Source organism: Cervus elaphus, chromosome 25 (genome assembly GCF_910594005.1).
Source record: "Cervus elaphus chromosome 25, mCerEla1.1, whole genome shotgun sequence".
Classification (NCBI taxonomy): domain Eukaryota; kingdom Metazoa; phylum Chordata; class Mammalia; order Artiodactyla; family Cervidae; genus Cervus; species Cervus elaphus.
Genome location: NC_057839.1, coordinates 63,827,779 through 63,853,761, shown reverse-complemented (window position 1 = coordinate 63,853,761; position 25,983 = coordinate 63,827,779). Strand labels below are relative to the sequence as shown.

The following is a 25,983-nucleotide window of genomic DNA, read 5'->3' as shown; positions in this document are numbered from 1 at the left end:
TTTTCTTTATAGTCCAACTCTCACATGCATACATGACTACTGGAAAAACCATAGCTTTGACTAGATGGATGTTTGTCTGCAAACTACTGTCTCTGTTTTTTAAAATGCTGTCTAGGTTTGTTGTAGCTTTTCTTCCAAGGAGCAAGTGTCTTTTAATTTCATGGCTGCAGTCACCATCTGCAGTGATTTTGAAGCCCAAGAAAATAAAGTCTGTTACTGTTTCCACTGTTTCCCCATCTATTTGCCATGAAGTGATGGGACTGGATGCCATGATCTTAGTTTCTTGAATGTTGAGTTTTAAGCCAGCTTTTTCACTCTCCTCTTTCACTTTCACCAAGAGGCTCTTTAGTTCCTCTTCACTTTCTGCCATAAGGGTGGTGTCATCTATGTATCTGAGGTTATTGATATTTCTCCTGGAAATCTTGATTCCAGTTTGTGCTCCTCTTAAATGAGACTGTTTCTGGAGATTATATCCAAAGCAAGTTGGTGATCCTTTGTTGTGCTGGGCTACACCATGAAAGAGAGACTGCGTGATTTTTTTTTTTTAATTTATTTATTATTTTTGGCTGCTCTGGGTCTTGGTTGCTGCCCTCTGGCTTTGTCTAGTTGTGGTGTGCAGCTTCTCATTGAGGTGGCTTCTCCTGTTGCAGAGCACAGGCTCTAGGGGACAGGCTCAGTAGTCGCTCTGCAGCATGTGGGATCTTCCCAGACCAGGGATCGAACCTGTGTCCCCTGAACTGGCAGACAAATTCTTAACCACTGGACCACCAGGGAAGTCCCCATCACATGTGTAAATAAAAAGTCATGCTCACACAGTGTCATAGGTGACCCAAGGAGAGCTCGGATACTCCCATTTAGACCAACAACCACATTTTTGTACGTCTGGAGGCTTTCACAGCTGCATATAATTTGATGGATAATTATAACATCAACACCTTTACCCAAATGAAACATCCAAAAGGAAACAACACACATCGCTGACAAACTCTTTAAGTCTCAAACAACATCCTGAGGTAGGAGGGAAAGGGCTCCTTTGTAATAGTCTCTTTTTTTATTTCTGAGATATTGGCCCACATTTATCCCCAAACAAGGTGCTTCTCCTTCAGGTTTCTGTAAAAGGACAAAAGGAAGAAAACAGAAGTGAGTGAGTTCATTCTCCTGGGTCACAAACACCTCTGCAATGAGAACTGGTGGATGGAGCACGCTGACACACAGCCTGAATGATTTAAACAGTCACTGGCATTCTGACGTCAGAGAACCACCAATGATGGTTCGACTCTGAGGAAGGGGGCACCTGGGATACAGGGAGGAAGGCTAGTGGAAAAGAGAAATGAATTTCTCCTGCAACCACAGTCTGGCTAGGGATCTTGACCACCAGGCTGGGATCCCTCTTCGAAGGAGTTTGCAGAAACCGAGACGCTCTGCTAAGGGGCTAGGAAATCAGAGAGAGAGACAGGCAGAGGGTGCGAGCATCCCCGAGAAGGCTGGGCAGGAGTGGGTCTCAGGCAGCTTAGTTATCTAACTGTGCTCCAGGGCCAACTGCCCTCTCCACATCCCGAGGCTCTTCTATTTCAGGAAAGGTCAGGTTCCTTTCTTATCCCAACTGCAGAGCACACTAGACACTGGAAATGACAGTCCTGCAACCAAGGTGGATTATGTGATTTCTGTCTCTAAGAAATCCACCAAGAAATCTGTCCCACGTTTGAAGCCAGTGACATAAACCCCTTTAGCCAAATCATACACAGAGCTAATCATTCGACCTCCAGCCCTGATGAGGAAGATCTCTGAGCCATCCCACGGAGATGCCTGAAGACTTCTCTAAGGTCCTAAAGGTAAGACCGTGGACAGTTCCATCTTTCCCTTAATCTTCCTGAAGGCATTTCTGGGTGTCAGGCCCTCTCCGCTCCCAGAGAACATCAGAAGGCATGTGCCCAGGCTACATGTACACTGATGGGTGCTGCTCTGCACCCCGGGTGGGGGTCCTCCCAGGGCCCAGAATGAGCACCAACCAGGTGTTCGTGTTAGTTGGGCATCCTCCAAACCCCCTCAGGTCCCTCTAGCCCCAGGAAGGAAGGAAGCTCTGCCAGGACGTGGAGACCAGAGCATGCTGTTCCAAATGTTCCCATGCCCAAATCTTCCACCCACAGTCACCCCATCCTGGCTAGAGGTTCGAGGCAATCCTCAAAGTTTAATGGCATTTGAAGCATCCTGGATCAAATCATATCCAGGATCATCGAAAAAACAAGAGTTCCAGAAAAACATTTATTTCTGCTTTATTGACTATGCCAAAGCCTTAGACTGTGTGGATCACAATAAACTGTGGAAAATTCTGAAAGAGATGGGAATACCAGACCACCTGACCTGCCTCTTGAGAAACCTGTATGCAGGTCAGGAAGCAACAGCTAGAACTGGACATGGAACAACAGACTGGTTCCAAATAGGAAAAGGAGTACGTCAAGGCTGTACATTGTCACCCTGCTTATTTCACTTATATGCAGAGTACATCATGAGAAACGCTGGGCTAGAAGAAGCACAAGCTGGAATCAAGATTGCCAGGAGAAATATAAATAACCTCAGATATGCAGATGACACCACCCTTATGGCAGAAAGTGAAGAGGAACTAAAAAGCCTCTTGATGAAAGTGAAAGAGGAGAGTGAAAAAGTTGGCTTAAAGCTCAACATTCAGAAAACTAAGATCATGGCATCCGGTCCCATCATTTCATGGCAAATAGATGGGGAAACAGAGGAAACAGTAACAGACTTTATTTTGGGGGGCTCCAAAACCACTTCAAATGGTGATTGCAGCCATGAAATTAAAAGACACTTACTCCTTGGAAGGAAAGTTATGACCAACCTAGATAGTACATTAAAAAGCAGAGACATTACTTTGCCAACAAAGGTCTGTGTAGTCAAGATTATGGTTTTTCCAGTGGTCATGTATGGATGTGAGAGTTGGACTGTGAGGAAAGCTGAACGCCGAAAAATTGATGCTTTTGAACTGTGGTGTTGGAGAAGACTCTTGAGAGTCCCTTGGACTGCAAGGAGATCCAACCAGTCCATCCTAAAGGAGATCAGTCCTGGATGTTCTTTGGAAGGACTGATGCTGAAGCTGAAACTCCAATACTTTGGCCACCTCATGTGAAGAGTTGACTCATGGGAAAAGACCCTGATGCTGGGAGGGATTGGGGGCAGGAGGAGAAGGGGACGACAGAGGATGAGATGGCTGGATGGCATCACTGACTCGATGGACATGGGTTTGAATAAACTCCTGGAATTGGTGATGGACAGGGAGGCCTGGCGTGCTGTGATTCACGGGGTTGCAAGGAGTCGGACACGACTGAGCGACTGAACCGAACTGAACTGAAGCATCCTGCAAGTTTTCTTGAAAAACACTGGAGAAAAATGGCAGCCTTGCCAAGGCAAGGAATACCCAACTGGAAAACCAGGACCAAGAGAACAGAAAGCCTGTCTGTCCTACATTCACTGTATTCCCAGAGCAGGCCTGGTGTCAGACAGAGAGGAAGTTTCTAGTAAACTTGCTGGATGATCAAATGTCACCCTTCACCCAGTGCTTCTCTGGAGTTGGACCACAGTGAAAACCAGTGGACCAAGTTACAACAGAAGCCGCAAGGTACCTCCCTCTTTAAGAACATAACAGATCATGATTTGTTCACAAGGGTTCAGAACAGGCCCTGCACGCAGACAAAGAGACGCAGAGGATGGTTTCCACTGTGTCCCCTAAATTCTGGAATCCTATGGAACGCTTATATCAATTAGAAGGCAGTCAATAGTCAACACATAAGAGACTATGCTCCAACCAAGTGCATTTCCCCTCCTTCGAATCAAATCCACCTCCCATTTGCCATGTCAATTTAAATTAAGACAACAGAAAGGATTTGTCAGAATAAAGCTATTAAAAATTAGCCCATCCTCTGTCAACTATGGATTACTTTACAAGCAAACAGAAAAACCTTTGGGAAAAAAAGTAATCAATGAACACAGCAAAGGATAATTGTATGCTGGGTGTGTATTTAACAAGGAAGCATTTCTCTAGGCACAGGGAAACGTAAATCTAATTCTTTCAAGGTGAATAGGTCATCTGTCTCTAGAATGATCGGGGGCACCATGTGTAAGAAGAGACCTTTCTCAGAAGGTAACTGTATCCCCCCTTTTTTCTACAGATGAAAGACCAAGCTTTTTCTGCCTTGAGGGTCCCCATCAACCTTCTCCTTTGACCTTCTTTTTATGTAAACAAAGCAGAAGAGGAAAAAAAAATCTCAGCTGTTCTTTTTCATGCCCCCACCAATAGAATAAAGTAAAAATGTCCCTCTTAGGTATTTCACTGTCTTCATTACCAAGAGACTGTCATCTTCCAAAAGCCTGAAAGTGTTCCCAATTTTATTCAGCACCCACCTTGCTAGCCCGTAATTCCAAGGCTTCTGATCTTTTAGCTCACAAGAAGAGGTAATCCTTTTGTTTTCTGCAAAGAATGATGTATTGTTTGACCAAAGCAATCAATCCTAGTGGTAGATTTAGGCTGACAATTCAAAGATGTGGAGCATGCTGATCGGCTGAGTCCCAGACATTGTGGTGGCCAAGATCCCATGACTAATTTTGGATCATTGGACATCAGCCACCACAGGATACGTTGGAACTCGCTAAAAATAGCCCAGCTACCCCTGGGCACATTTCAACCTCCTGTGGTAGCCACAGAAGCGTGCTTCTCTTTTTAAAACTACCTTCTTCCTCTGGAATGCAGTAAAGGAGTATTTCATGACAGGGAATTTTTCAGGAGGTCCAGGGGATGTTTTAAATAGATTTTTCACTTTAGAACTAACAGTTAAATAATTTGAAAAAGATTATTAATATAAAACTGAATGCTTTTTCTCTCGGGATAAGCAAGCCATACTGCATATTGTAGATCAATAGAAAACAATTGATACTATTTTCAGAACACTCCCTGGGCCTCTACTCCACGTAAACGTGGAACATTTAATTAAACAAATCCTATTAATCATTTGAAAGTTTAAGTGGGAAAAGGAAACAGCTAACAACCTCCGGATTGCTCAGAAAAGTCAAGCATTTCAAACATGTTTCATATGTACCTCTAGTTATGTCTTTACATGAATGCCTTTTGCTTTCAACCAATTCTTTAAAGTTTATGCCTAACTCTTTGACAGAAATACGGCTACAAATCGTTTTCTTCCTACATAGAGGAAAGATACAGGAATGAACCCGGTACTGATGGTCTACTTCACGGGGGGCTTTTTAAAAATCTCATGCTCAGTGACATCTAAGTCTTTGCCACCCCATGGACCATAGCCCGCCAGGCTCCACTGTCCATGGGATTCTCCAGGCAAGAATACTGGAGTGGATTGCCATTCCCTTCTCCAGAGAATCTTCCCGACTCAGGGATCAAAACCAGGTCTCCCACATTGCAAGCAGATTCTTTACCATCCTAGTCCCCAGGGAAGCCCTAAGCACAGAGAACCCTGCTCAGTATTCTGTAATGACCTAAATGAGAAAAGAAGAATTTGTAAAAGAAGAGATACTTGCATATGTTTACCTGTACTTTGCTATACACCTGAAACTAACACATTGTTAATCAACTATACTCCAACATAAAAAAGAAAAGAAAATAGAGAGGGTAGCACGCCCTTGAAGAGTAACAGAGATAAACACGAGGGTTCCCACACTCCTTCAAGCAAGCATTCTTCCCTAACCTGCTTTTGACTAGTTTTCATTACTTAATTAGACTGGTTGTTCGCTCAAAAGTGCAATTAAAGAACCACAAGGGGCACTTGGCCCTCAGGGCCACCCACATCAGTGCCCAGCCTCAGCCATGAACTAATTGTGCCCTTTGTCTGGGTCTCTTCATGATGATTTTTGCCAAGCCTCCAACAATTATTTTTGCCAAGCCTCCAATCACGATTTTTATTCTTCCCACTTAGCCCTGTCTCCAACAACCTCCAGGCAGAAAATCTGGGCCCCAAAGCCAGTTCTTCTGGGAACATACACTTTTCATTTAAAAACAAAAACCAAAAACCCACTGAAAGGCACTTAGCGGCAGATCCAAAAGTTGGTTTAAAGTTCACACACTACCACCAGTAGTTAAAGAGACCCTAAGGGAAAGACCACTGGGGGTGAACTCATAGCCCCGTTTTATGGGCACAACCTCAGCGGACCCACTGCCAGGGACAGACTGGGCAAACTTCCCCACTCTGTGTCACTTCGTCATGTAGACCCCAAACCAAGGCACCAACGGAGCTGAGCATTTTGGTAGAGGACAAAGATCTGCGCGAAACTCTGGAAAAGCATGACATGAGACACGCCTCCTGGCTGAGTCTCCCCTCTCACCCACTCACTAGCTGAGAGGTCACGATACTCTCTTCCCTCTTAACATAAAAGAGCAAAGTCATTGACCGCAAGAAGAAAAACGGAGATTTTTCTGAAAGATTACCAAAGAACTCAGGATCCCAGGGATCAAATGAAGCATATTTATCTGGCCTATTCTTTCCCAAAGTCACTCCAAAGCTCATACTACTCCCATCTACAAACCCAAGCAAAGAAATCTAATGTAGTTCATTTCTATAGGAGAATAATTCCTTTACAATATTGTGTTAGATTCTGCCATACAACAAAGTGAATCAGCTATAGGTAAACATATATCCCCTCCCTCCTGGACTTCCCTCCCACTCCTTGATCTTACCCTTCTAGGTCATCGCCAAACACCAAGCTGAGTTCCCTGTGCTATAGAGAAGCTTCCCACTAGCTATCTATTTCACACATGTTAGTGCATATATTGACTTCCCTGATGGCTCAGACGGTAAAGCGTATCTGCCTGCAATGTGGGAGAACCAGGATTGATTCCTAGGTCGGGAAGACACCCTGGAGAAGGAGACAGCAACCCACTCCAGGACTCCCACCTGGAAAATCCCACGGATGGAGGAGCCTGGTAGGCTGCAGTCCATGGGGTCGCAAAGAGTCGGACACGACTGAGTGACTTCACTTTCACTTTTCAGTGCCCATATGAGGGATCACCTCACACTGGTCAGCATGACCATCATCAAAATGTCTCCAAACAATAAATGCTGGAGAAGGTGTAGAGAAAAGGGAACCCTCCTACACTCTTGATGGGAATGTAGGTTGGAATAGCCACTACGGACAGCAGTACAGAGGTTCCTTACAAAACTAGAAAGAGAGCTGCCATATGATGTAGCAATCCCGTGACTGGGCACGTACCCTGAGAAAAATCATAATTCAAAAAGACACACATATCCCCTGTTCACAACAGGCAGGACAAGGAAGCAACCTAAATGTCCATCACCAGGTGGATAAAGAAGATGTGGCATATATATACAATGGAATAGTCACCACAAAAAACAAGTGAAACTGGGTCATTTGTAAAGATATGGGTGGACCCAGAAACGGTCATACAGAGTAAAGTAAGTCAGAAGGAGAAAAACGAATATTATAAATCAACTATACCAATAAATTGTATCTGGAGTGCTTGACCTTCTGTTATTATTTTCATTATATGACAAAGAGAAGTCTTTCTGAAATACTCTGTAGACACTGGGAAGTACTCTTCTTCCTAATCAAAGATGTAAGGTGTGTTACTCCTCCCCGGCTTAGCAAGTCAGTCTCCCCTGTAGCCACGGCCCAAGTGGAAAGCATTGACTTTCTTGAGCCTCCTTCCAAAAACAATTAATTCACTGACACTCTTTTTAAAAGTGTCTTCAGGTATTCAAATTGACAGGGCGTCTAACCACTGTGAAACCTGACTCTACAGTCCTAACTGGGTTTTAGAGTTCAGCAACTTTAGCAGCTGAAGTCCAAGCACTGTTATTTACTCCATGGAGTTCGAAAGAAATGGACCTTACTGAACAACGCTTGGGTCAGGGATGAGTGAGGTGGAGACATCCAGAAAGTCCTTCTGCCAGGACCATCACTGGGACATGTCCGCTAAGATGCCCACCATGAGCCCTTCCCCGTGACCTCTCCTCTGCACCAACACAAACCTCAGGGAGATGGAACCCCAGCAGGTGGGCCCAGAGAAATTGTTCAAAGTTAAATAACATTTGCAGGCGTCAGCTTTCGAGTGAATGAACCTTTGCAATTCTTACTTGCCAGCTTGCACTTCCCTGAATGATTTCTTTTCACAAGCTGGCGATAGGACCTAGGAATTCCATCACAGCTGACAGACGGAAAGTAAATTTGGCTCCAGGCCTGACTTGGGAGTCGGCTTGGAAAGCCTTGACAGCCAATAAGCCCCTGCCTGGACGTTCAGGGCTCCTGGGCCCTCCCGTCTCCACCCAGCCAGGCCCACCCCCAACCACCGCACAATTTCCGTTCACAGAAGGCATTTACACTGGTTTCAGATGTGCACTGTAAAGTATGTAGGGGTAGACAGGCAGAGTGGGAAAGACTGTCGCCTCAAACACCTCGGTTCAGGTATCCCCAATTTTCCTGGCACCAACTTTGTGACCAGGGGCCAAGGAAGTGAGAGTTCCATGTGGAAAGGAGGCAGGACCTTGAGAGGCGTAACTCCAAGGCTCCCGACCTCCATCACCAAGAGGAAAGGCTGAGGGGTGGAGAAGTCCCCACTGCCTTCTCTCAAGGGCTTCTCTCGCCTAATAAGCCGATGCCTGCTTCTCCCAGCTCGAGAGCACCATCAGACATGAAACTAAAGAAGGGAGGGAACGAAATTGCCACCACATTCCCATCATACTTATAACTGACCTAGAGAAGGACTAACCTCATGAGCCAACATGAACCAGCCCAGGAACACAGCTGAGCAAAAGAGCGTGTCCATCGATGGTGGTGGTGGTGATGGTTTACTCACTAAGTCGCATCCGACTCTTGTGACCCCATGGACTGCAACCCACCAGGCTCCTCTGTCCATGGGATTCCCCAGGCAAGAATACTGGAGTGGGTTGCCATTTCCTTCTCCAGGGGATCTTCCTGACCCAGGGGTCGAACCCAGGTCTCCTGCATGGCAGGCAGATTCTTTACAGACTGAGCTACAAGGGAAGCCCATCGATGACACCGCTGATATTACATCATCCAGCCGTGGCTCGGTACCCCCAGAGCTTAGAGCCAAGTGCTGAAGATGCCACTGAGGAGCCTGGCCAGACCCTTTCCCATGGGGGCGGGAGCTGAAACAGAGGAGGGGAGGGCCAGAGAGTGAGCCGGGCCTTGCTGGAAACTAAGGGCCGATCAGAAGTTTTGAGCTCAGCTCAGAACTTTATGGTGAAGGAGAAATGCATTACTAAAAAGGCAGCTGGATTAGCAGAGAAATTGACCAGAGAAAGATCACGGTAAGGAGGACCGCAGAAGAATCCCTCTGACTGGGGGCGGGGGGGGTGGGGGGGGTGGATAAAAAGAACATCGGAGGATATTGGAGGAGCAGCAGTTCTTTCTTTCATTAGGAAGAACAAGAAACCACAGTCCAGCAAGCGCCTTTCCACATGGGACATCTGGTCACCTTACCTCGGGCAAAGTTTCAACATCTGCAGGCTGGACCCCAGCTCCGTCAAACATGATCTTTCTTCTCTACTTACAGCCCAGAAATATTAAACTTAATAAATAAAATGTCCAACTTTAACTTCTAGCTCAAACATTAAAGATTTCTTTCCCTGAAACATTGTCAAAGACCCTTCAAGTTTAAACTTCAGAACAAGGGCAGCGGGAGGAGGTGTCCGCAGATATAAGGGATTGCAATAGTAACGTTCCAGGCTGTGAAGTGAACATTCCAGGCTCTTCCCTGTGATCCAACCACCCAATAAAGGTAGGATCTGGTACACGCTAGACTGTCTGAAATCAGTATTTGATCTCAGCATCTGGATGCTTTTCAGAAAAAGAAATGATTAGGAAAAAATTTTTTAAAAATCAAAACTAATGGTCTAACACATTTTTCCCACTTAGGGCAATGTCTTCACAGAATTCTGTATCTAACATTACATCTTCCTTCAATTACGATCAACTCCAGCTCTCAGATCCAATACAAATCAACAATGATTCTAAAGGGAGGTCTTAAAACAAGAGAAAAATGGCATCATTTTCTTATTCCTTGTGTTTCCAAACTAAGTCTCTGTCCTGGCAACATGGAAATTTCTCTCATCATGTAACCAGTCAATCTCTTTAATTGAATACTTAAATAGTTACCCTTAAAATATGGAGAACATTCGCTCATTGCAAATGAAACAAAACAACTACCAAAAGTACCCACCTAAACAGTACTTTATTGACCAATTAAAGCTATCAAAAGTGACATCCAAATATAAATGTCAGCCACTCCTTTGCCACCTAATAAGCAGAAAGAAATATTAATGCAATCTCATAAAGAACTCCTTACTACTCACCAAGGGTGAGTAATAATTTAGGGGTGGTAACAGAAAAACATGGTCATTTTAAAAATTTTACTCTTAATTTGTGTGTAGGTTAGGCTGCCAGTTTGGGGGGAGGCAAACTCAGAATGAGCGAGTCAGAAATTACACTGGTAAGAGGTCAATAAAACTATTGCCCTAGAATTTTAAACTCTTGTCCATCTCAATTTTTGCATATGACCACTACAAGGGCTGAAGACATTAGACGCTCTTTACAAATGCTTGCCCGAACCATCCCAGGACTGGAGAGCAATACGTCACCACTAATGGAAAGAGGCATATGAGCTCTGAAAGCCGGCCATCTCATGCCCAGTCTATCTGGAGCCGGGATCGTCTTTGCCAAAGTAAACACTCCCACAGAAAGTCACCATGTGGAAACCAACTGGTGTGGGGAGGGTAAGGTGCCCAAGAGAGAGCCAAGCAAGCCCCGAGGCAGGAGGCAGAGAGGATTCTCAGGCACTAAACAGATGGAAGTTGCCATAAACAAGAGGAAAGAGCTAAAGACACTCCCATCCAGGGACAATAGTCGGAGAGCAAGGAAATTACAAGCAATTCACATGTACCTCGGCCCATAACCAAATCTCAGCTTGTGCTTTAACTGCAGAATGTGTCAAAGCAGAAGGGAAAGAGCCAGAAACGATTCTAATGACTCTTCTTCTAATGGGGAAAAAGGGCCCTCTCCAGTTGAACTGTTGGGCTCTGGGCATTCAAAACCCTGCATCCTACCACCAGCTCTGGCTGTCAGAAGTCACCTCACCAGCCGAAGCAGATGCTCTGCTAGGTGAACAAGGATATAGAAGCAGGTACCACGCACTCTGCCCCATCCCAGGAAAGCAGCATTCTTTGGCGAGCAGAGCCACGCTCTGGAGTTCCAAACCCTGCAACTGTAATAAGACCAGGAGATGGTGTGTTTTCCAAGATTTTCCACCCCCCCACCCCCACCCAGAGCGATGCCCATGTACCAATAAAACTAGCAGAAGAGGATTTCCCTGGTGGCACTGTGGAAAGAAATCCACCTGCCAAAGCAGGGGACACGGGTTGGATCTCCGGTCCGGGAGGATTCCACATGTCACGGAGCAGCTAAGCCCCTGAGCCCCAAATACTGAGCCCGTGCTCTAGGGCCCATGAGTCACAGCTACTAAAGCCCTTTTCATACTGTTCATGGGGTTCTCAAGGCAAGAATACTGAAGCGGTTTGCCACTCCAGTGGACCACGTTTTGTCAGAACTCTCCACCATGACCCATCCGTCTTGGGCAGCCCTACCCAGCATGGCTCATAGTTTCACTGAGTTAGACAAGGCTGTGGTCCATGTGATCACTTTGATTAGTTTCCTGTGATTGTGGCCAATACTTTGGCCACCTGATGTGAAGGACTGACTCATTGGAAAAGACCCTCATGCTGGGAAAGATTGAAGGAGGAAAAGGGGACGACAGAGGATGAGATGGTTGGAGGGCATCACTGACTCAATGGGTGTGAGTTTGAGTAAACTCCAGGAGTTGGTGATGGACAGGGAAGCCTGGTGTGCTGCAGTCCATGGGGTCACAAATAGTCGGACACAACTGAGCAACTGAACTGAACTGAAGCCCAAGTGCCTAGAGCCTGTGCACCCCAACAAGAGAAGCCACCTCAATGAGAAGCCTGTGCAGTACTGTGAAGACCCAGTGCAGCCAAAAAGAATAACAATAATAAACAACACCAAAAAGATTTTGAAAACTGGCAAAAGAGAAGTATCCTCAATAGACAACTGGAAACTGGTGGGCAGCAAACACGGAGTAGCCCAGGGGTCAGACGAGTTTAATTGATTTGATTTGGTTCCGGGTCTCATCTGGAAACAACCCAGGTTTGCTTGTTTTCAGGACAGAGATCACAGCTCTGATACACTTCCCAGGAAGTGCCTGGGGATCAAAGAGATGCTGCTCACCCGCATCCGGTGGCGTCAGCACTGGGCTTTGTGAAAATCCTGGAAACACAGACACAATTCCCAGGAAACACACCAGGATTTGTTTAGGCCATGGGTGGTTCAAAGAACTCTTTAGAGAGTATGCCCCCAGAGTATGCCTTTTTTCTTTTAAGTGGGTAAAATGTTTTGGTACTCTGTAACCACTCAGAACATTATAAATTATTGTCATTATCTTACGTACCTCTTGCATTTTGAGGTTTTGGATTCCTTTGGTGCTAAGTTGGAACTATACAACTTCACTGAGGCATAGATTACATACCATTTGTGTACAATTTGATGATTTTTAGTAAATGCACATGTTGTGTGCCTGTCCCCATTATCCACTTTTAGAATTTTTCCATTTCCCTGAAAAACCCCCAGCTGCCCATCAGCAGTTTCTTCCAATCCCCAGCCCTAATCTCAGATAACTTCAAATCTGCTTTTTGTCTTCACAGGTCTACCTGTTCTAGACATTTCACATAAAAGGAATCATATGACACGCGGTCTTTTGGGACTGACTTCTTTCACAAAGCATAATGTTTTAAAGTTCACACTCAGTATGGCCCATATCAAGAGTTCATTCATTTGATTGCCGAATAGTAGCCCATTGTATGGCTGGACCACACTCTGTTTATCCACTCATCTGTTTCAGCTTATTAAATCTATAAATCCAACTAAGCGACAGGGCTCATGGGCCTCATCTCAGCAATACAAGAAGAAAGGCTTCCACAGTCCTAAACTTTTTCTGGAATTTCGAAAAGTCTCTGTAATGTGTGAAAATGTCATGAGGATACAATACAGTGCCTGGAATTTTTGTGCCTGTGGGTGGCAGAGGGAAGGGCAGCTGTTCTCAGTAAATAAACAACACCCCTGAATTTCACTTTTTATGTTTTAATATACATAAACTATTAGAATACACACAAAATGTTTTATGCTAATCTCCCAATCCAGCAAGGTCCCGGATTCATTGAACAAGCATTTACAACTGGGCAAATAGCCCTGTATAGGAAACATGAAGCTCACAGTCTTTGGCTCACAAGGACATCTGTATTTCAAGACGATGTCAATAAATCAGTTTGGGAGTATCTGAAACACTTTTCTCCACCCAAATAGTTTTTAGCTTCCATAGTTGGCCCCCAAAGTTTTAAGCCATAGCTTTTATCCAGGACACTGTATCACAGTCTGCACTATTTATATACCACATAAAGGCATTTTCCCATTCATTCACTCACCACATACCTGAACCCAAAGCAGCCTGTGTGCCAGGCGCCCTGCTAAACACAGATTCACTAGAGGCAATATCACCCGGCTCCTAAGCTTCCATTCTCTGTTGGTTAAAGACTTTAAGCCAATACAGTATGCTGGGTTAGAGTGAAAAGGTAAGAAGAGAAAAAGAGGAGGCTGAGGAAGAGAGGAAAAAGGGACGGGATGGGGTCCTAGCTAGCGTGATGCGGAGATGCCTTTCTGAAGACGGGCCACTTGAGTGAAAGCCGTCTGAGAGACCAGATCTGGAAGGCAAGTGGGGGGGGGGGTGGGGAAGCTTTCTGAGCAGAAGGAAGAGAACACGCAGAGGCCAAAGGGGCTGGGGTCAGGAGGAGGAGACAGTGGTAGGACTGAGCCACGTCGGGGGGCCGGGATCACACAGGATGCTTGGATGAGCTCAGGCGCTCATGCCCCCAACCAGGAATGGATTCCAGCCCGCTGCAGGGCCCAGGACCCCTGGCTCTTTCTGCACGTTAGCAGCAGCCATCTGCCATCATGGTACCCACACCTGGCGGGCAGCCAGTCCAGCTGGCTTGCTTCTCTCACTGCATCGAGACTGTCCCCTCGACCTGTCCTCCACGTCCAGTTTGGACATCACCCTCGCTGTGGTTTGTGCTGTCCTGCGTCCAGCCCTCCCTGGGTCATCCTCCCCCTCTCCTAGAGACATCCTGCTTCCCGCCCACGTCCCCTTCTCCCTTCTGGAGTACCTGCCCCACGAGGAGCCCTGCGGCAAGGCAGGCCTGGCACCCTGACCCATCACTGCTGCCTGGTCCTCCCCCAGTCCACCCACACGCTCTGCCGCATCCGTCGTGTGGGGAGTCCCTACCCGGCACCCCGCCGTTGAGCAGGGACAGGGACGCTTGCCCTCACCACCCCTCACCAGCTGCCCTGGAAGCCTGCCACCACCGCCGACACCCCTCCAGCCCCGCAAGCGGGCTGTCCCCTGGGGACCTCTGTGCTGCCATCCTAAGTGCCCTGCCAGTTAGGCAAGCAGTCTCATCAGAGCCCAGGCTCCTGGTAATTATTCCACCCGGCTTTCCCAGAACTAAGTCTCCCAAAGTTCACAGCTAGCACACACTGAGGAACTGACTTGATGGGTGTCTCAGAAGCAACTTCTCCTCCTGTTCCGACTGGCACGGACGATGGCCTTCACGGCAACGTCCATTGAACAAAGGGAGGTTTGCATCCCAAGGGATTATTTTTGCTTTATGCCACACCAGGTACAAACAATGTTCTCAGCTTTACAATCGGTAAAGTTTTACGGCAGATCTAAATCTGGGCCCTGTAACGGCAAAAGGAAATCACAGCAGCCCGTTGTGATGCTAAAGCCCATTTGGCTGCAGCCTGTCCAGCTATAAACGTCCCTGGCCTCCATCCGGGGCGCTCACTTGGCACCGGGTCCTGGCGAAGTCCTGGCAGCAGGCAGCTGCATCCTTGGTGGCTGACTGAGTTCAGCTCCCCGAGACACGTCACATCTCCAGTTTTCTTTACAGAAAGGGAAGCTCTTTGTAAGGAATTGTATTGGGGGTCAGTTGGTGAGGAATGCATCTGTTCTGGGAAGTTAACAGCCAGGCACTAACCATCGTATGTTGCTGCAGACAATTCACAGGACACAGCTTAGCAGAATTTTTCTTATTGCTTTATTTGTTTTTCTTTGACTCTGCTTTTTCCTTGCATAGGCATATCATATATCACTGCCAAATGTTGGGTGAATTTGAACTGACTGAAAGGGGCTCTTTTTCCTGTGAACAATTTGGCCATTCTCAATCCTGACTGTCACTTGCCTAGAACTTATTTAATTTCACATCTCAGCAAATACAGTATTATTTTCTCCAGGAGAATTGCCTTCTGATAGCATCCATCTCCTGGTTATTTATCATACATATCTGTAATTGAATTACCTATTGCAGTAATGTGATCTACTCGCAAATGGACATAAAAATGCAACATAAAATAAAATCGTTCCAATATGTACCTCCTCACCATTCTATATGAACCCTAGGGTAGCCGATTTCCCAGAGAGATGGTGACAAGTAAAGAATGACGGATGGGAAGATAAAGATTAGTGAGTTCATGGCCTTCCAGAAAGCAAAGAAATTACCCTCTAAAAATTTATTCTCTTTTAAAAATTTAGTGTTCTTCAATCTTAATCAGGAAACCAATTCGAGTGTATGTAGGGAAAAAAATAAAAGAGTAAAGAACGGAATGATTTAATTTTTTCCAAATGCAACAGTACCACACTAATACATTTTAAAACTTAGGAAAGAGAAGTAAAGTGCTCAACTTTGCTCTTGTCAAACAGCCATTAATCTTGGACAATAAAAGAAGGTAAAGAAAAAGACAACAGCAATTCCTTTGAGAAAGTTTTCTGTTTCCTTGAGCTCACCATTGGGTTAATCCTATTTTAAATGTCATGCCCCAGGGACCTATAGCTTGTCTTTGAAGTTGCTTCAGAATACTCTGTGAAATTCAGAGCCAAATTTCCCTAGATCTAGAACCTTTAGATGAAAAAGATTAATTGTGTCAATACCAGTACATAACAATAACTTAATTGTTACACTGGACCTTCTCTGGGATCAAGTTTTCATTTGCTTTGTTCTGTTTGGTATAAATTCTGAATCAAAACAAGTTTGTCTATTTATATTCCAGCTTGCTTTAATTTTTCTCCTCTTTTCTTGCCATTAGAAATTGATTCTGTGTAATCTGGATAACCAGTACCTGATAAATTCATCACAGAAGTCAGTGACATCTTTATCAAGCACACCAAAAGCTGCTTCTTCAAACAGCTTCCCAATGAGCTAGCCACTCCTCACCTGTTGAATTTAATCTTTAAGATGCTACCAATATGTGCAGGAATTAGAAACCACAGATTGCCCCCTATCTACAACTGATCATTTCTACAAGGCAGCAAACAGAGTGATAAAAATCAGCAATTTTCAACAAAATTTCTGCATCTCAATTTTAAAAGGCTGCCAGGGACCTATGTGAAAATATCTATGTTAACAACAGTACACAAAGACAAGTATAAACAACTTCAAAGTGCTTACTTGTTCTCATCTTAAGACTCAAGAAAAGAGTTGACTTTCTCTGTATAAATGTACAAAGATGCATGTGGGCAGAAATGGCAAAGGTTCCACACACACACTGCACTTGGCTGTAACTCAAATTTGTTAGACATCGTAACTTACCTTTTAAAAATTATTTCACTCTAAACGTAAAAATGTGTCACCTTGGTGTTATAATTATACCCTAAGCAACTTGTCTGTGTAACTATAGCAACAAGTTCAGAAGCATTTTAAAACACAAATATAGTACAATTTTAGAATCAAGAATTATGGAGGATTTATTGCAGGATGTGGGACTTTGCTCAAACACTTGTACACAGAATACTCCAAAAATGGATTCCTTGACTCTGACATAGTATAAACTAATTAACTTGTTCTGTCTCACAAACTGTAGGATTTGTGATCCAAACCTCTTCTTATGGATTAGGTCCTAATCTTAGTTAACTCTGGAGTTGTTGATTACTTGTTTATATAATGGGATGCCTTTAGACCTCTGCTGGACATTTAATGAAGGAGGGGAATTTCCCCTCCCCAACTTCCCGGTATGTGTATCAGAAGGAAAGCCTCCATTTCAGTGACTTTATAACAACAAAAACAGACATTTGGAATCATTAAAAATAATCACCAAGTTAATAAAAAACTACGTAATGATTCAGCTAAGCAGTTCTCTCTAGTATCAGGAGCAAAGGACAGAGTCCCAAGGAGCTGGCATCTCTTATTTTGAGCAATTAGCATACAACACATAGAAAAGTCTGTGGGTTTTAACATCTCCAATCAAGAGTCTAATGTGAACAAGATTTCTTGCTGCAAAGCCACAGCTAGGGATTCGGAAGGTCTACAAACTCTAAAACTTAAGCAAAAGTTTATGGGAACATGCACATATTCATCATGCCCCACCGGCCAACATCTTTTAACAGCCACTACACTACACATTTCTATGCTTCATCCTACCCAGACAGGGAGAAGAATCATTTTAAAAGGAGAACGGCAGTGAAGAGCACAGGTTTATCTTTATCAAGTTTTGAACATCCCCAAAACTTCTTTTGGACAAAAACAAGCTTTACCACCCAGGAGACCAAAGGCTTTGCTCGCAGCAGGAATCTCACAGCTGCTTGCCATTAAAACAACCGATTAAGTTAGTGCAATTTGTAAAAGACATAAAATGATTAGCATCATCCATCTTCTCCCTGTTAAGCAAAGTATGTAAAAGCAGGTACCAGCTCCTCACCCCAAGGGTTCCATGAGTATGCAGAGAATTAGCATGACCAGTGTAGCATCATGGATGAGCTCCTATATCATGGCAAAGTTTCTGCAAGAAAGAAACTTAAGGAAAAAGAAATCTGTTTCAAGTGGCCCAAACAGTTGTACTTCAGACCACTATTTTCATTTAAGACAAACAAGAAAAAAAAAAATCTTTGGGGGTACAAAATCCCTATTTCCTCTGGGGTAAACACAGACATAGAGGAAAAGTCGTTTAAATGGTACACAAGTTAAGCTATTATCAGCTACAACTGAAAGTGTGAACTGGTCATTCAAAACAGTGAAGGATAAACTCTGCCCTCTCTTCAATAATGGAAGTGGCACTAACCAGCAATTAATTTAGCAATCCTAATTAGGTGTTAAAATCTTCCCTGGTAAAGTCTGATTTTGTCTTTCTGGGTCTCCTTAGGAAAGACTAACTCTGTATTTAATAACATATCTGTTGGTTGCAAACTTGGCCATCATAACAGGGCTCTTCCGGATAAACTGATTGTGACATACAACTGGCTTTTCTTAAAAACAAGATTCAACATAAACCTTAATTTAAAAAAAAAAAAAAAAAAAAGATGCAACAGTCATTTGTAACTCCTGGCGTTTTCACTAATCTGCTCGTGGAGGAGAACTTCATGTCAATATTAAACATAACTCACATTCTCTTCACCCGATTCCCATTTCTTTCTGGGTAAATACAAAGGTCAGGGGGAAGGAAGGCAGACGCACAAACAGGAAGATTTTACAGGGATGCGTTTGTCTCTGGAAGGAGTCTTTCTATTTAAAGGACCAGAGTTTGTTGACCACCTTTCCTGTCCCTTCTAACAAGGCTGACGTCTCCCCACCTAGTCGACAGATCACCTACCCCTCCACCCTCCGCCTCTAGGAAATGATGGCAAGATCCGCCTGGTCCTGCTCTTTACTCACCGGGACCCCCACCCACTCACCGGGCACAGAGGAAGCCTTCCTAGCCAGCCAGCATCCTCAGGCCCTCTTCCAGCGCTCGCTCTCGGCGCCCCCTACCGGGGGTCCCCGGGACGCCGCAAGTGCAGGAAAAGTTCAACCCCAACTCTCAACAGCCAACCGCATCCAGGTACAAAGCGAGGGGAGGGCGAGGAGGTAAATGCGCTTCCCACCAAAGCCCAGGGACCCGGGATCTGACCGCGCTAGGCCTGGCACCCGGCGCCGCGGCGGAGAGCGACCCGGGGAGACCCCTCCTCGGCCGCGGCTCCTCCGCGCATCCTCCCTCCGGCGCCCAGATCCGCCTCCCAAGCCCGAAATCCTAAGCCAGGAGGGGATGCGAAGTAGTGGAGCGGCGGGAGATGCCCGCGGAAGGGACTGGCCTGGCTGCAGCCAGCCCATCGGGCCGGCGGCTCCCGGGGCCTCTACACATCCCCGGCCGCGGCGATCGGGGCGGCCGCCTGCCTCGGTCTCCCTCCCTGCTTATCCACAGCGCTCGGAGGAGTTGAGCCCGGGTCCCACCGCCTCCTGGTTTCTCGCGGGCGCCGCAGAGCCCCAGTCACTCGACCAGAAAACCTTGCCCCAGGCAGGCACTGCGAAGTGACGGCCACCGGGACCCTGTCCTCAGCTCCCTACCGCGCGAGCCCGGACACGCGCCCGGTGCGTGCAGCGAGCTCCGCCGTGCACCTTAAGGAGGCGTTAGGAGGGTGCCCTCGCTCCCCACGCCCGGGGGCCCACCGGCTCGCTCCCCCTTTTTCCCTTTGCACGCTCAGACCTCGGCAAAGGCGGAGACTCAAACTTCCAGCCCGCGAACCTGCTCAACTGTGGGTGACCCCCCCGCCCCGTATTGGGAAGTCCGGATCCCGCAAACGCAACCCCGGGACTGTGTCCCCCGCGCCTGCAGAGCGACCCTCCCGAGACCCACACGACCCACGCGCCGACAACTGCCGCCCCCGAGTCCTGGCCCCCAACGCGGCTAGCTAGCGGCTGCAGCTTACGACCACGCGGGGACGGGTCAGAGTGCGGGGTGGGGTGGAGGGGTCGCTCACCAGGTGCAAGGCGCGTTCACCGTGCCAGTCATCCGGCGCCCGAGGGGTCAAGAGCGGCTGCGAGGGTCTTCTTCAGCGCCCGCGAAGGATGTCCAGGCAGCAACCGCCGCCGCCCCCCGCCACTTCCCTAGAGTTACCCGCAACTCGCTGCTCTCCGGGCTGGAGCGGGGGTGCGCCGGCTCGAGCCCCAGGCGCACGGTCCCCGGGCGCACGGCCGGACCTGAGGTGAGCAGGTTCGCGCCCAGAGGGAGCGACGGGAGAGGAGGCAAAGTTGGGTGCTCCAGCCAGCTCCGCAGGGAAACCGCCGGTTGGAGGAGGTAAAGGGGAGCCCCTGGGATGAGCCACAAGAGCCGGGGCGCCCCCACGCCGAAAGGAGGTGGAGGGTGGTGGCGGGTCGCCGCTGGGCCCGGGGCCGCGGACGGCAGGGGGCTGCGGAGCCCACCCGCGGCGGGAAGCACAGCGCGCGGGAGCCACCGCAGGGAGAGCAGCAGCCGCTGGCGCTGCCTTCCCGGCGAGAAGAGCGGCGCGGGGAGCCAGGGCAGGGAGCGCGGGGCCGCTTCGCCCCGCCCCAGGCCCCGCCCCGGCCCAGTTAGCTCTGCCCCTAACCCCGCCCCGGCCCCGCCTACGCTCGATTAGCCCCGCCCCGGTCCCGCCCACCTCCGCCCCGCCTCCTGCCCCTCCCGGCCCGGGTGAAACCCGAGCGCCCCACCCCGCGCCTGACCTCCCGGGCCCCTCCCCAGACACCGCCCCTTCCCAGCACTGGACCCCCTCCTCTGCTCCCGGGGCGCCCCCCTGGACTCCGGGGAGGCCCCCACTCCTGCCCGCTCAGGGCGAGGGCGTCCGAGCGTTGACTTTCAGGGAGCCCCCCTCCCCCGCCGCGCAACTTTCGGTCGCTCCCCCGCCCCTGTCCCCTGTCCCGCCGCTCCGACGTGGCTGCTGGGGGTTGGGGTTGGGGTGGGGGGGGGGGGTATAAAGGGCCGCAGGCGGCGCGGGCCGAGCCTCGGGACGTGGCGCGTCCACTCCAGCGACCTCAGCTCCAGGTATGTGCGCGCCCCCCACCCCCCGGCTAATCCGGCCGGGGATGGGGGGTGGGGGTGGGCAGGGGCCGCGGGGATCCTTTGGACTCCGAGTGTGTGATCTTGTTCCTCTTGTGTGCTCAGCGCTGAAAACTTCACAAACGACCGAGGGAAGTTGCTGCGGATTCTTGGAGGAGCGTGTTGGGGGCGGGGGCTGGGGTTGCGCCTCCCGGCTAGATGGGGTCAATTTTTGCAGCGTTGAACTAGAGAAGCGAACAAATTCGGCGAACCAGGGAGGCAAGTCAGGGGATCCCCGAGTGGCCGGGCTGCGTGTTAAGAGAGGATAATGTCCCAGATGGACAGTAGTCTCGTCCAGTTATGGGGCAAATGTTACTTGTTGGACTTCGGCCGGTTCTTTCGCCTTGATTGAGCGAGTACTCAGGCGAAAAAGATTCGTAGTTGAAAAGCAGAGTACCTTTCAAGACTCCGGAATTCGTTGGTGGGGGGGAGGGGGGAAGGTGTGTTGGTACTTTGTTGCAAAACTTTGGGAGGGAACGCTGAAGGGCTGCGCCTGACCTTGCTGGGTGGGGGTTGGGGACAGTCTCTCTGGGCCTTTTTCTCTCCTACTGGGCTTCAGAGCGTGGCTTTCAAGCTTCCCTGGGGTGAGGAAATTCATGAACGCCCCACCGCGGCCCTTGAACTGCAGTGACAGTGGCCAGGTGGCCCCATGGGCCCAGAACTGTGTCCCTGCGTTCATCTATGAAGACAGCCCATCGCTGGCTGGAAGTGTCAGGGCTCCCGCAGGAGCCACATAGATCTAGGAGAAAGACAACAGAAAAACAAACTGACATTGATTTATCTTTATTTTCTAGAATTTTTTTTTTTTTAATAAAAGAATTAAATGAAAGTAATCCCGCGGGTTTCCGTGGAAGCCCAGCCCAGCCTGAAATCTCCAGTCCCTCTGTAGGGCTGGTGATGGAGCGGTTGGAGGTACAACTCAGGGCCTCACTCGGATTTCCTTAAGATGTCCGGAGGAAATATCAGTAGCTGGGCGGGCGTCTGAGATGCTTTCTTCCCCGGGTTGTGCTGGGGGCACTCAGCCAGGTGCCTAGCAGCTGCTGGACTCCTGGGGCCTTCAGGAAAAGCTTTAACAGGTCTCCTTCTGTGCAGGGCACGTGGGGCACCAGCTCCATTCCCGACATTCCAATTCTCCTGCCAACGTGGCAGGGAGACCCAGGAGTGCTTCCTGGGGAGGGCGGAGGCTGGCCAAGGTCTCCCCAGGCTGCTCTGCTCCTGGGTGGAAGGAGAACCCAGACTCACACTTGACACCATTTAAGGGTGGCTCTGTGGACCTTGGATCTTCCAGCTGCCAGGGCAGAGGGAGACAGAAGCTAGAATCCGACGTTTTTAACTGCTCCTCGTCCTTTGCCCCTCAACACTACAGTTAAAGGCATTAAAAAATAATAATAAAGAATTTTTTTTTTTAAAGGCATATAGAGGGCTGAGCGGGGAGAAGAAGTATCACCCAAAGAGGGCTGATAACATTTAACTCGATAAATTATGTAACTTTATGTGTCTGTGGAAGGAGTGAAAGTGTTAGTCACCCAGTCGTTTCCAACTCTTTGAGACCCCATGGACTGTAGCCCACCAGGCGATCCATGGGATTCTCCAGGCAAGAATACTGGGGTGGTTAGCCATTCTCCAGGGGACCTGCCCAATCCAGGAATTGAACCCAGGTCTCCTGCATTGCAGGCAGATTCTTTACCGACTGAGCAAAAAGGGGAGCCCATGTGTATGTGTGTGGTGACTTAGAGTGCGGGGCACTTTGACAGGTACTTACAGACTACACCAAAGCGTTGTTAAAATATGTATCTTTAGTGATAATGAATTATAAATAAATGAATAATAAAAATGAGGAACGGGAGAAACCAAATAATCATTTAGGATGCGCCTTTACAGCTGAATGGAACTAAACTGAAGTCATGATTTACCTTGCAACCTGGAGAAAGTTCCTGAACTTTTCTGAGCTATAGTCTTGTCAGGAGCTTAAACAAACCTGCTGGCAATTACATCCTTTGTAAACATTCACAGAAAAAGAAACTGGTACAAGTGAAATATTCACCCGAGGCCCTGCACGGAAGTAGGCGCTCTACAACAAAACTCATTTAAAAGAATCCACAAGTGTGTTCTTTTCCCAAATGCAATTTCTGAGTTTTTTTTTCCTTTGATAAGTCTTAGCTGAAGCCCATGTGACATTAAGCTGCTTCTCATCACAGTCAAAACTAGAGGGAATCATTTCAAAATGAAAGTGTTTAGTTATCTTCTTTTAAACATGAAATCGGATCTCTCCCTAAACTGTATTTGGTGAGCCATAATATAAAGGAATGAAAACCAGCCAAACACTTGGTGAAAATGATGAATTCTGGGGCGCTGATTCATGTGATTTGAAAAACGCCATCCATTTCCTGATTCACCTCAGTTTCTGGGTGGGAATGTGAGGGGTCTCATATCTCTGAAACAAATAACTGATTTTGTCTTGTCTTTACCGTCCTCCCTTGTGTTTGAATTTCAGCCTCATGGTTAAACTGCCACCTCAGCTGAAAGGAGCCGGGAGAGGGTGGCAGAGAACGTTCCCCAGAGGAGACTGCCATGCTGCTGTGGGTCAGTGACCTTAACAGGAAACCTTGCTGTCTGTGATCCTTACAATGCAATGAGATTGTATCCATATCATGAAAAACCTCAGCATAGAAACTGTGGTTCTAGACGTTTCCATCATAACTGGATTTTCCTACGGATCAACAGGGAACACGTTACAGTCACCAACCACAAGTGTTCTCTCTTCACCCCGTTTTGCTTCTTTTAGATCCATGGCCTTGAGAAATTGAAAAAATGGCCAGATCATCTGATCAACCCCATCAGTTTTTTTTTTCTTAAAATGGCCAAACATTGAGAAAAAGATAGGAAGTTTTATGCATCACTAAAGTTACCTGGTGCTGTTTTTTGTTCAGCAATTTTAAATATTTGGAAGACTCACAATTACAATCACAGGTGACTGAATCGCCGAGGAAGGAGAGCTTGGAGCCGTCAGCTCCTAATCACATCCCCTGAGCTTCACCAGAAACTCTCGCTTTTTTTTTTTTTTTTTTTTGCTTTCTTTTATTTAAGCCCAAGAAATGCTCACTCCCCTTTCAGTGCAGCAGCCCACTCCCCTGGCAGAGGTAAGCATAGCAGCTCTATTCTAAAAAGCAGCTCCAAAACTAGGACGGAATAGAAAGAATAGTTAGGGCACATCTGAGAATGAGCGTGGGACAAAGGGCGGGTCCCTTGGGCCTTAATGGAAGGACCTGGTCCTCCAGGTGGGCAGCAGGCCTCTGCCAGCCTGTGCGTTGCACATCACCATGGCCCCTTCCCTTGCGTCTCGGTTTCCACCCCGCTGCATCCAGGAACTTCTCTGAGCTTCCCGCGTCTGGTCAAGGGAACATGCTTCGCCACTGCCGCTGGTTCAGTGCAGGTCAGCACAGAGCAACGTGGCCCTTGCTTCATCCAGGTGAGCTCGACTCACCTGTGATCTCTCTTAAGCTCATTTCACAGGTGAAAACCACCTTCCCACCCCTCACAGCCACGTTCGAAGGAGCAGCCTGCCTAAATCCTGCCCACCAAGAACCTTAGCAAGAACTCAAGGGTACAGCAACCCGAGCACATATTCAGTAAGAAATGCTCCTTATTTTTTACTTAGGAAAATTAATCTCACATAATCTTAGCAATTAATCTCATTTTTAATAAGGGCCTATTAATAAAAGATGTGTTTTTACTTCAACTGTGTATCCAGAAGAACAAAGTATTCTAGAAATCTGAAAGTATTTTTTCTGGTGTTGATGGTTAAATGTCTAGATGTATGTATTTTTCTAGCATCCCAGTTTGCTTAAAATAAAATCGGTGTGCTCAAAATACCTCAAGTCATCTTTTTATAAGTATCATATGGGGAGAGGGAAAAAAATGCAAAATTTAGAAGATTTTGGGAATACCTAGAGGAAATGCAAATGGTGTGCAACATGGAGATAAAGCACTCCTGAGTGTCATTTTCTGACATTGAACCTTATATTTATCTTGAGTATCTATATGCAAAGAATGACTGTACTTTTTTAAAAAAATTATGTTTGTACTTATTAATCATTGTCCTCTGTATTCATCTGTCTTTGGAAATAGAGCTTTGAGAGGAAATAAGTACATTTGGAAAAACATCTTTGAAGAGAGTACTCATCCTGCATGTATTTAGAAACACAAATAAGTATTTGTTTATTCCAGCATTTACCAGGGAGATCAACTCTTAATGACCTTGAGTTCAGTGAAAAGCCTCTCTACTAAGTGAAATTAAACCAATAGGCAAAGTGTCTCCTGGAGCAATGCAGTGAGAAGATGAGCTGTTAAGAACCCCATCGCAGCGTCTGTCAAATCTCATTTCAGACCCTCCTTTCCGTTCCCATGTTGTTGCCTTAATTCAGAATGTCAACTTCTCTCGCCCAAAATACCAACCCCTCCTCTTACCCGTCTCCCTGTCACCCCTAGTCTGCATCACTGTACCACAGTGATCACCTACAAACACCACCCCCACTCCCATCAGCCTTAATAACACAGGACCCCCCCCCCAGTTATATTTAAATTGCAATCATCCTGGCTTTGAAAAAAAATTTTTTTTCTTGCATCTAGGTTTGACCATGGAACTTAGCCATGATGAATAAGATATAAAGTCCATGAAATTCCAAGAAAGTCTTCCTAAAAGGGGCAACAAATAACTGGGCTTGCTCTTTCTTGCCCTTCCCTCCCACTTCCACATTCCTGCCTCTAACTTGATTGTAGTGGTTGAAATACCGGCTACCATCTTGGACTCGTAATCTCAGGATCTAAGCCATGAACCAAGGATAGTAAGGGCTTCCCTGGTGGCTCAGTGGTAAAGAATCCACCTGCAGTGCAGGAGACCTAAGAGATGCAGGTTTGATCCCTGGGTCAGGAAGACCCCCTGGAGAAGGGAATGGCAACCCACTCCAGTACTCT

At 47.2% G+C, this 25,983-nt stretch overlaps 1 protein-coding gene, 1 long non-coding RNA gene and 1 other non-coding gene across 3 annotated transcripts in view; 2 read left to right on the top strand and 1 right to left on the bottom strand.

Annotated features, from left to right (window-relative positions):
- Positions 1-20,427, bottom strand: part of SEMA5A (semaphorin 5A) — a 554,671-nt gene extending 534,244 nt beyond the window's left edge. Inside the window, exon 1 of the mRNA XM_043887779.1 lies at positions 19,916-20,427. The gene's annotated coding sequence lies outside the window, so the exon portion shown is untranslated. The remainder of the gene's footprint in view (positions 1-19,915) is intronic.
- Positions 20,428-20,634: 207 nt separating this feature from the next.
- Positions 20,635-24,879, top strand: LOC122683870. The gene is made up of 2 exons (XR_006337858.1): positions 20,635-20,955; positions 23,504-24,879. It is a non-coding gene; the product is annotated as an uncharacterized LOC122683870 (long non-coding RNA).
- LOC122683994 lies at positions 23,337-23,406 on the top strand. Its single transcript, XR_006337900.1, has one exon. It is a non-coding gene; the product is annotated as a small nucleolar RNA SNORD123 (small nucleolar RNA).
- Positions 24,880-25,983: the final 1,104 nt, after the last annotated feature.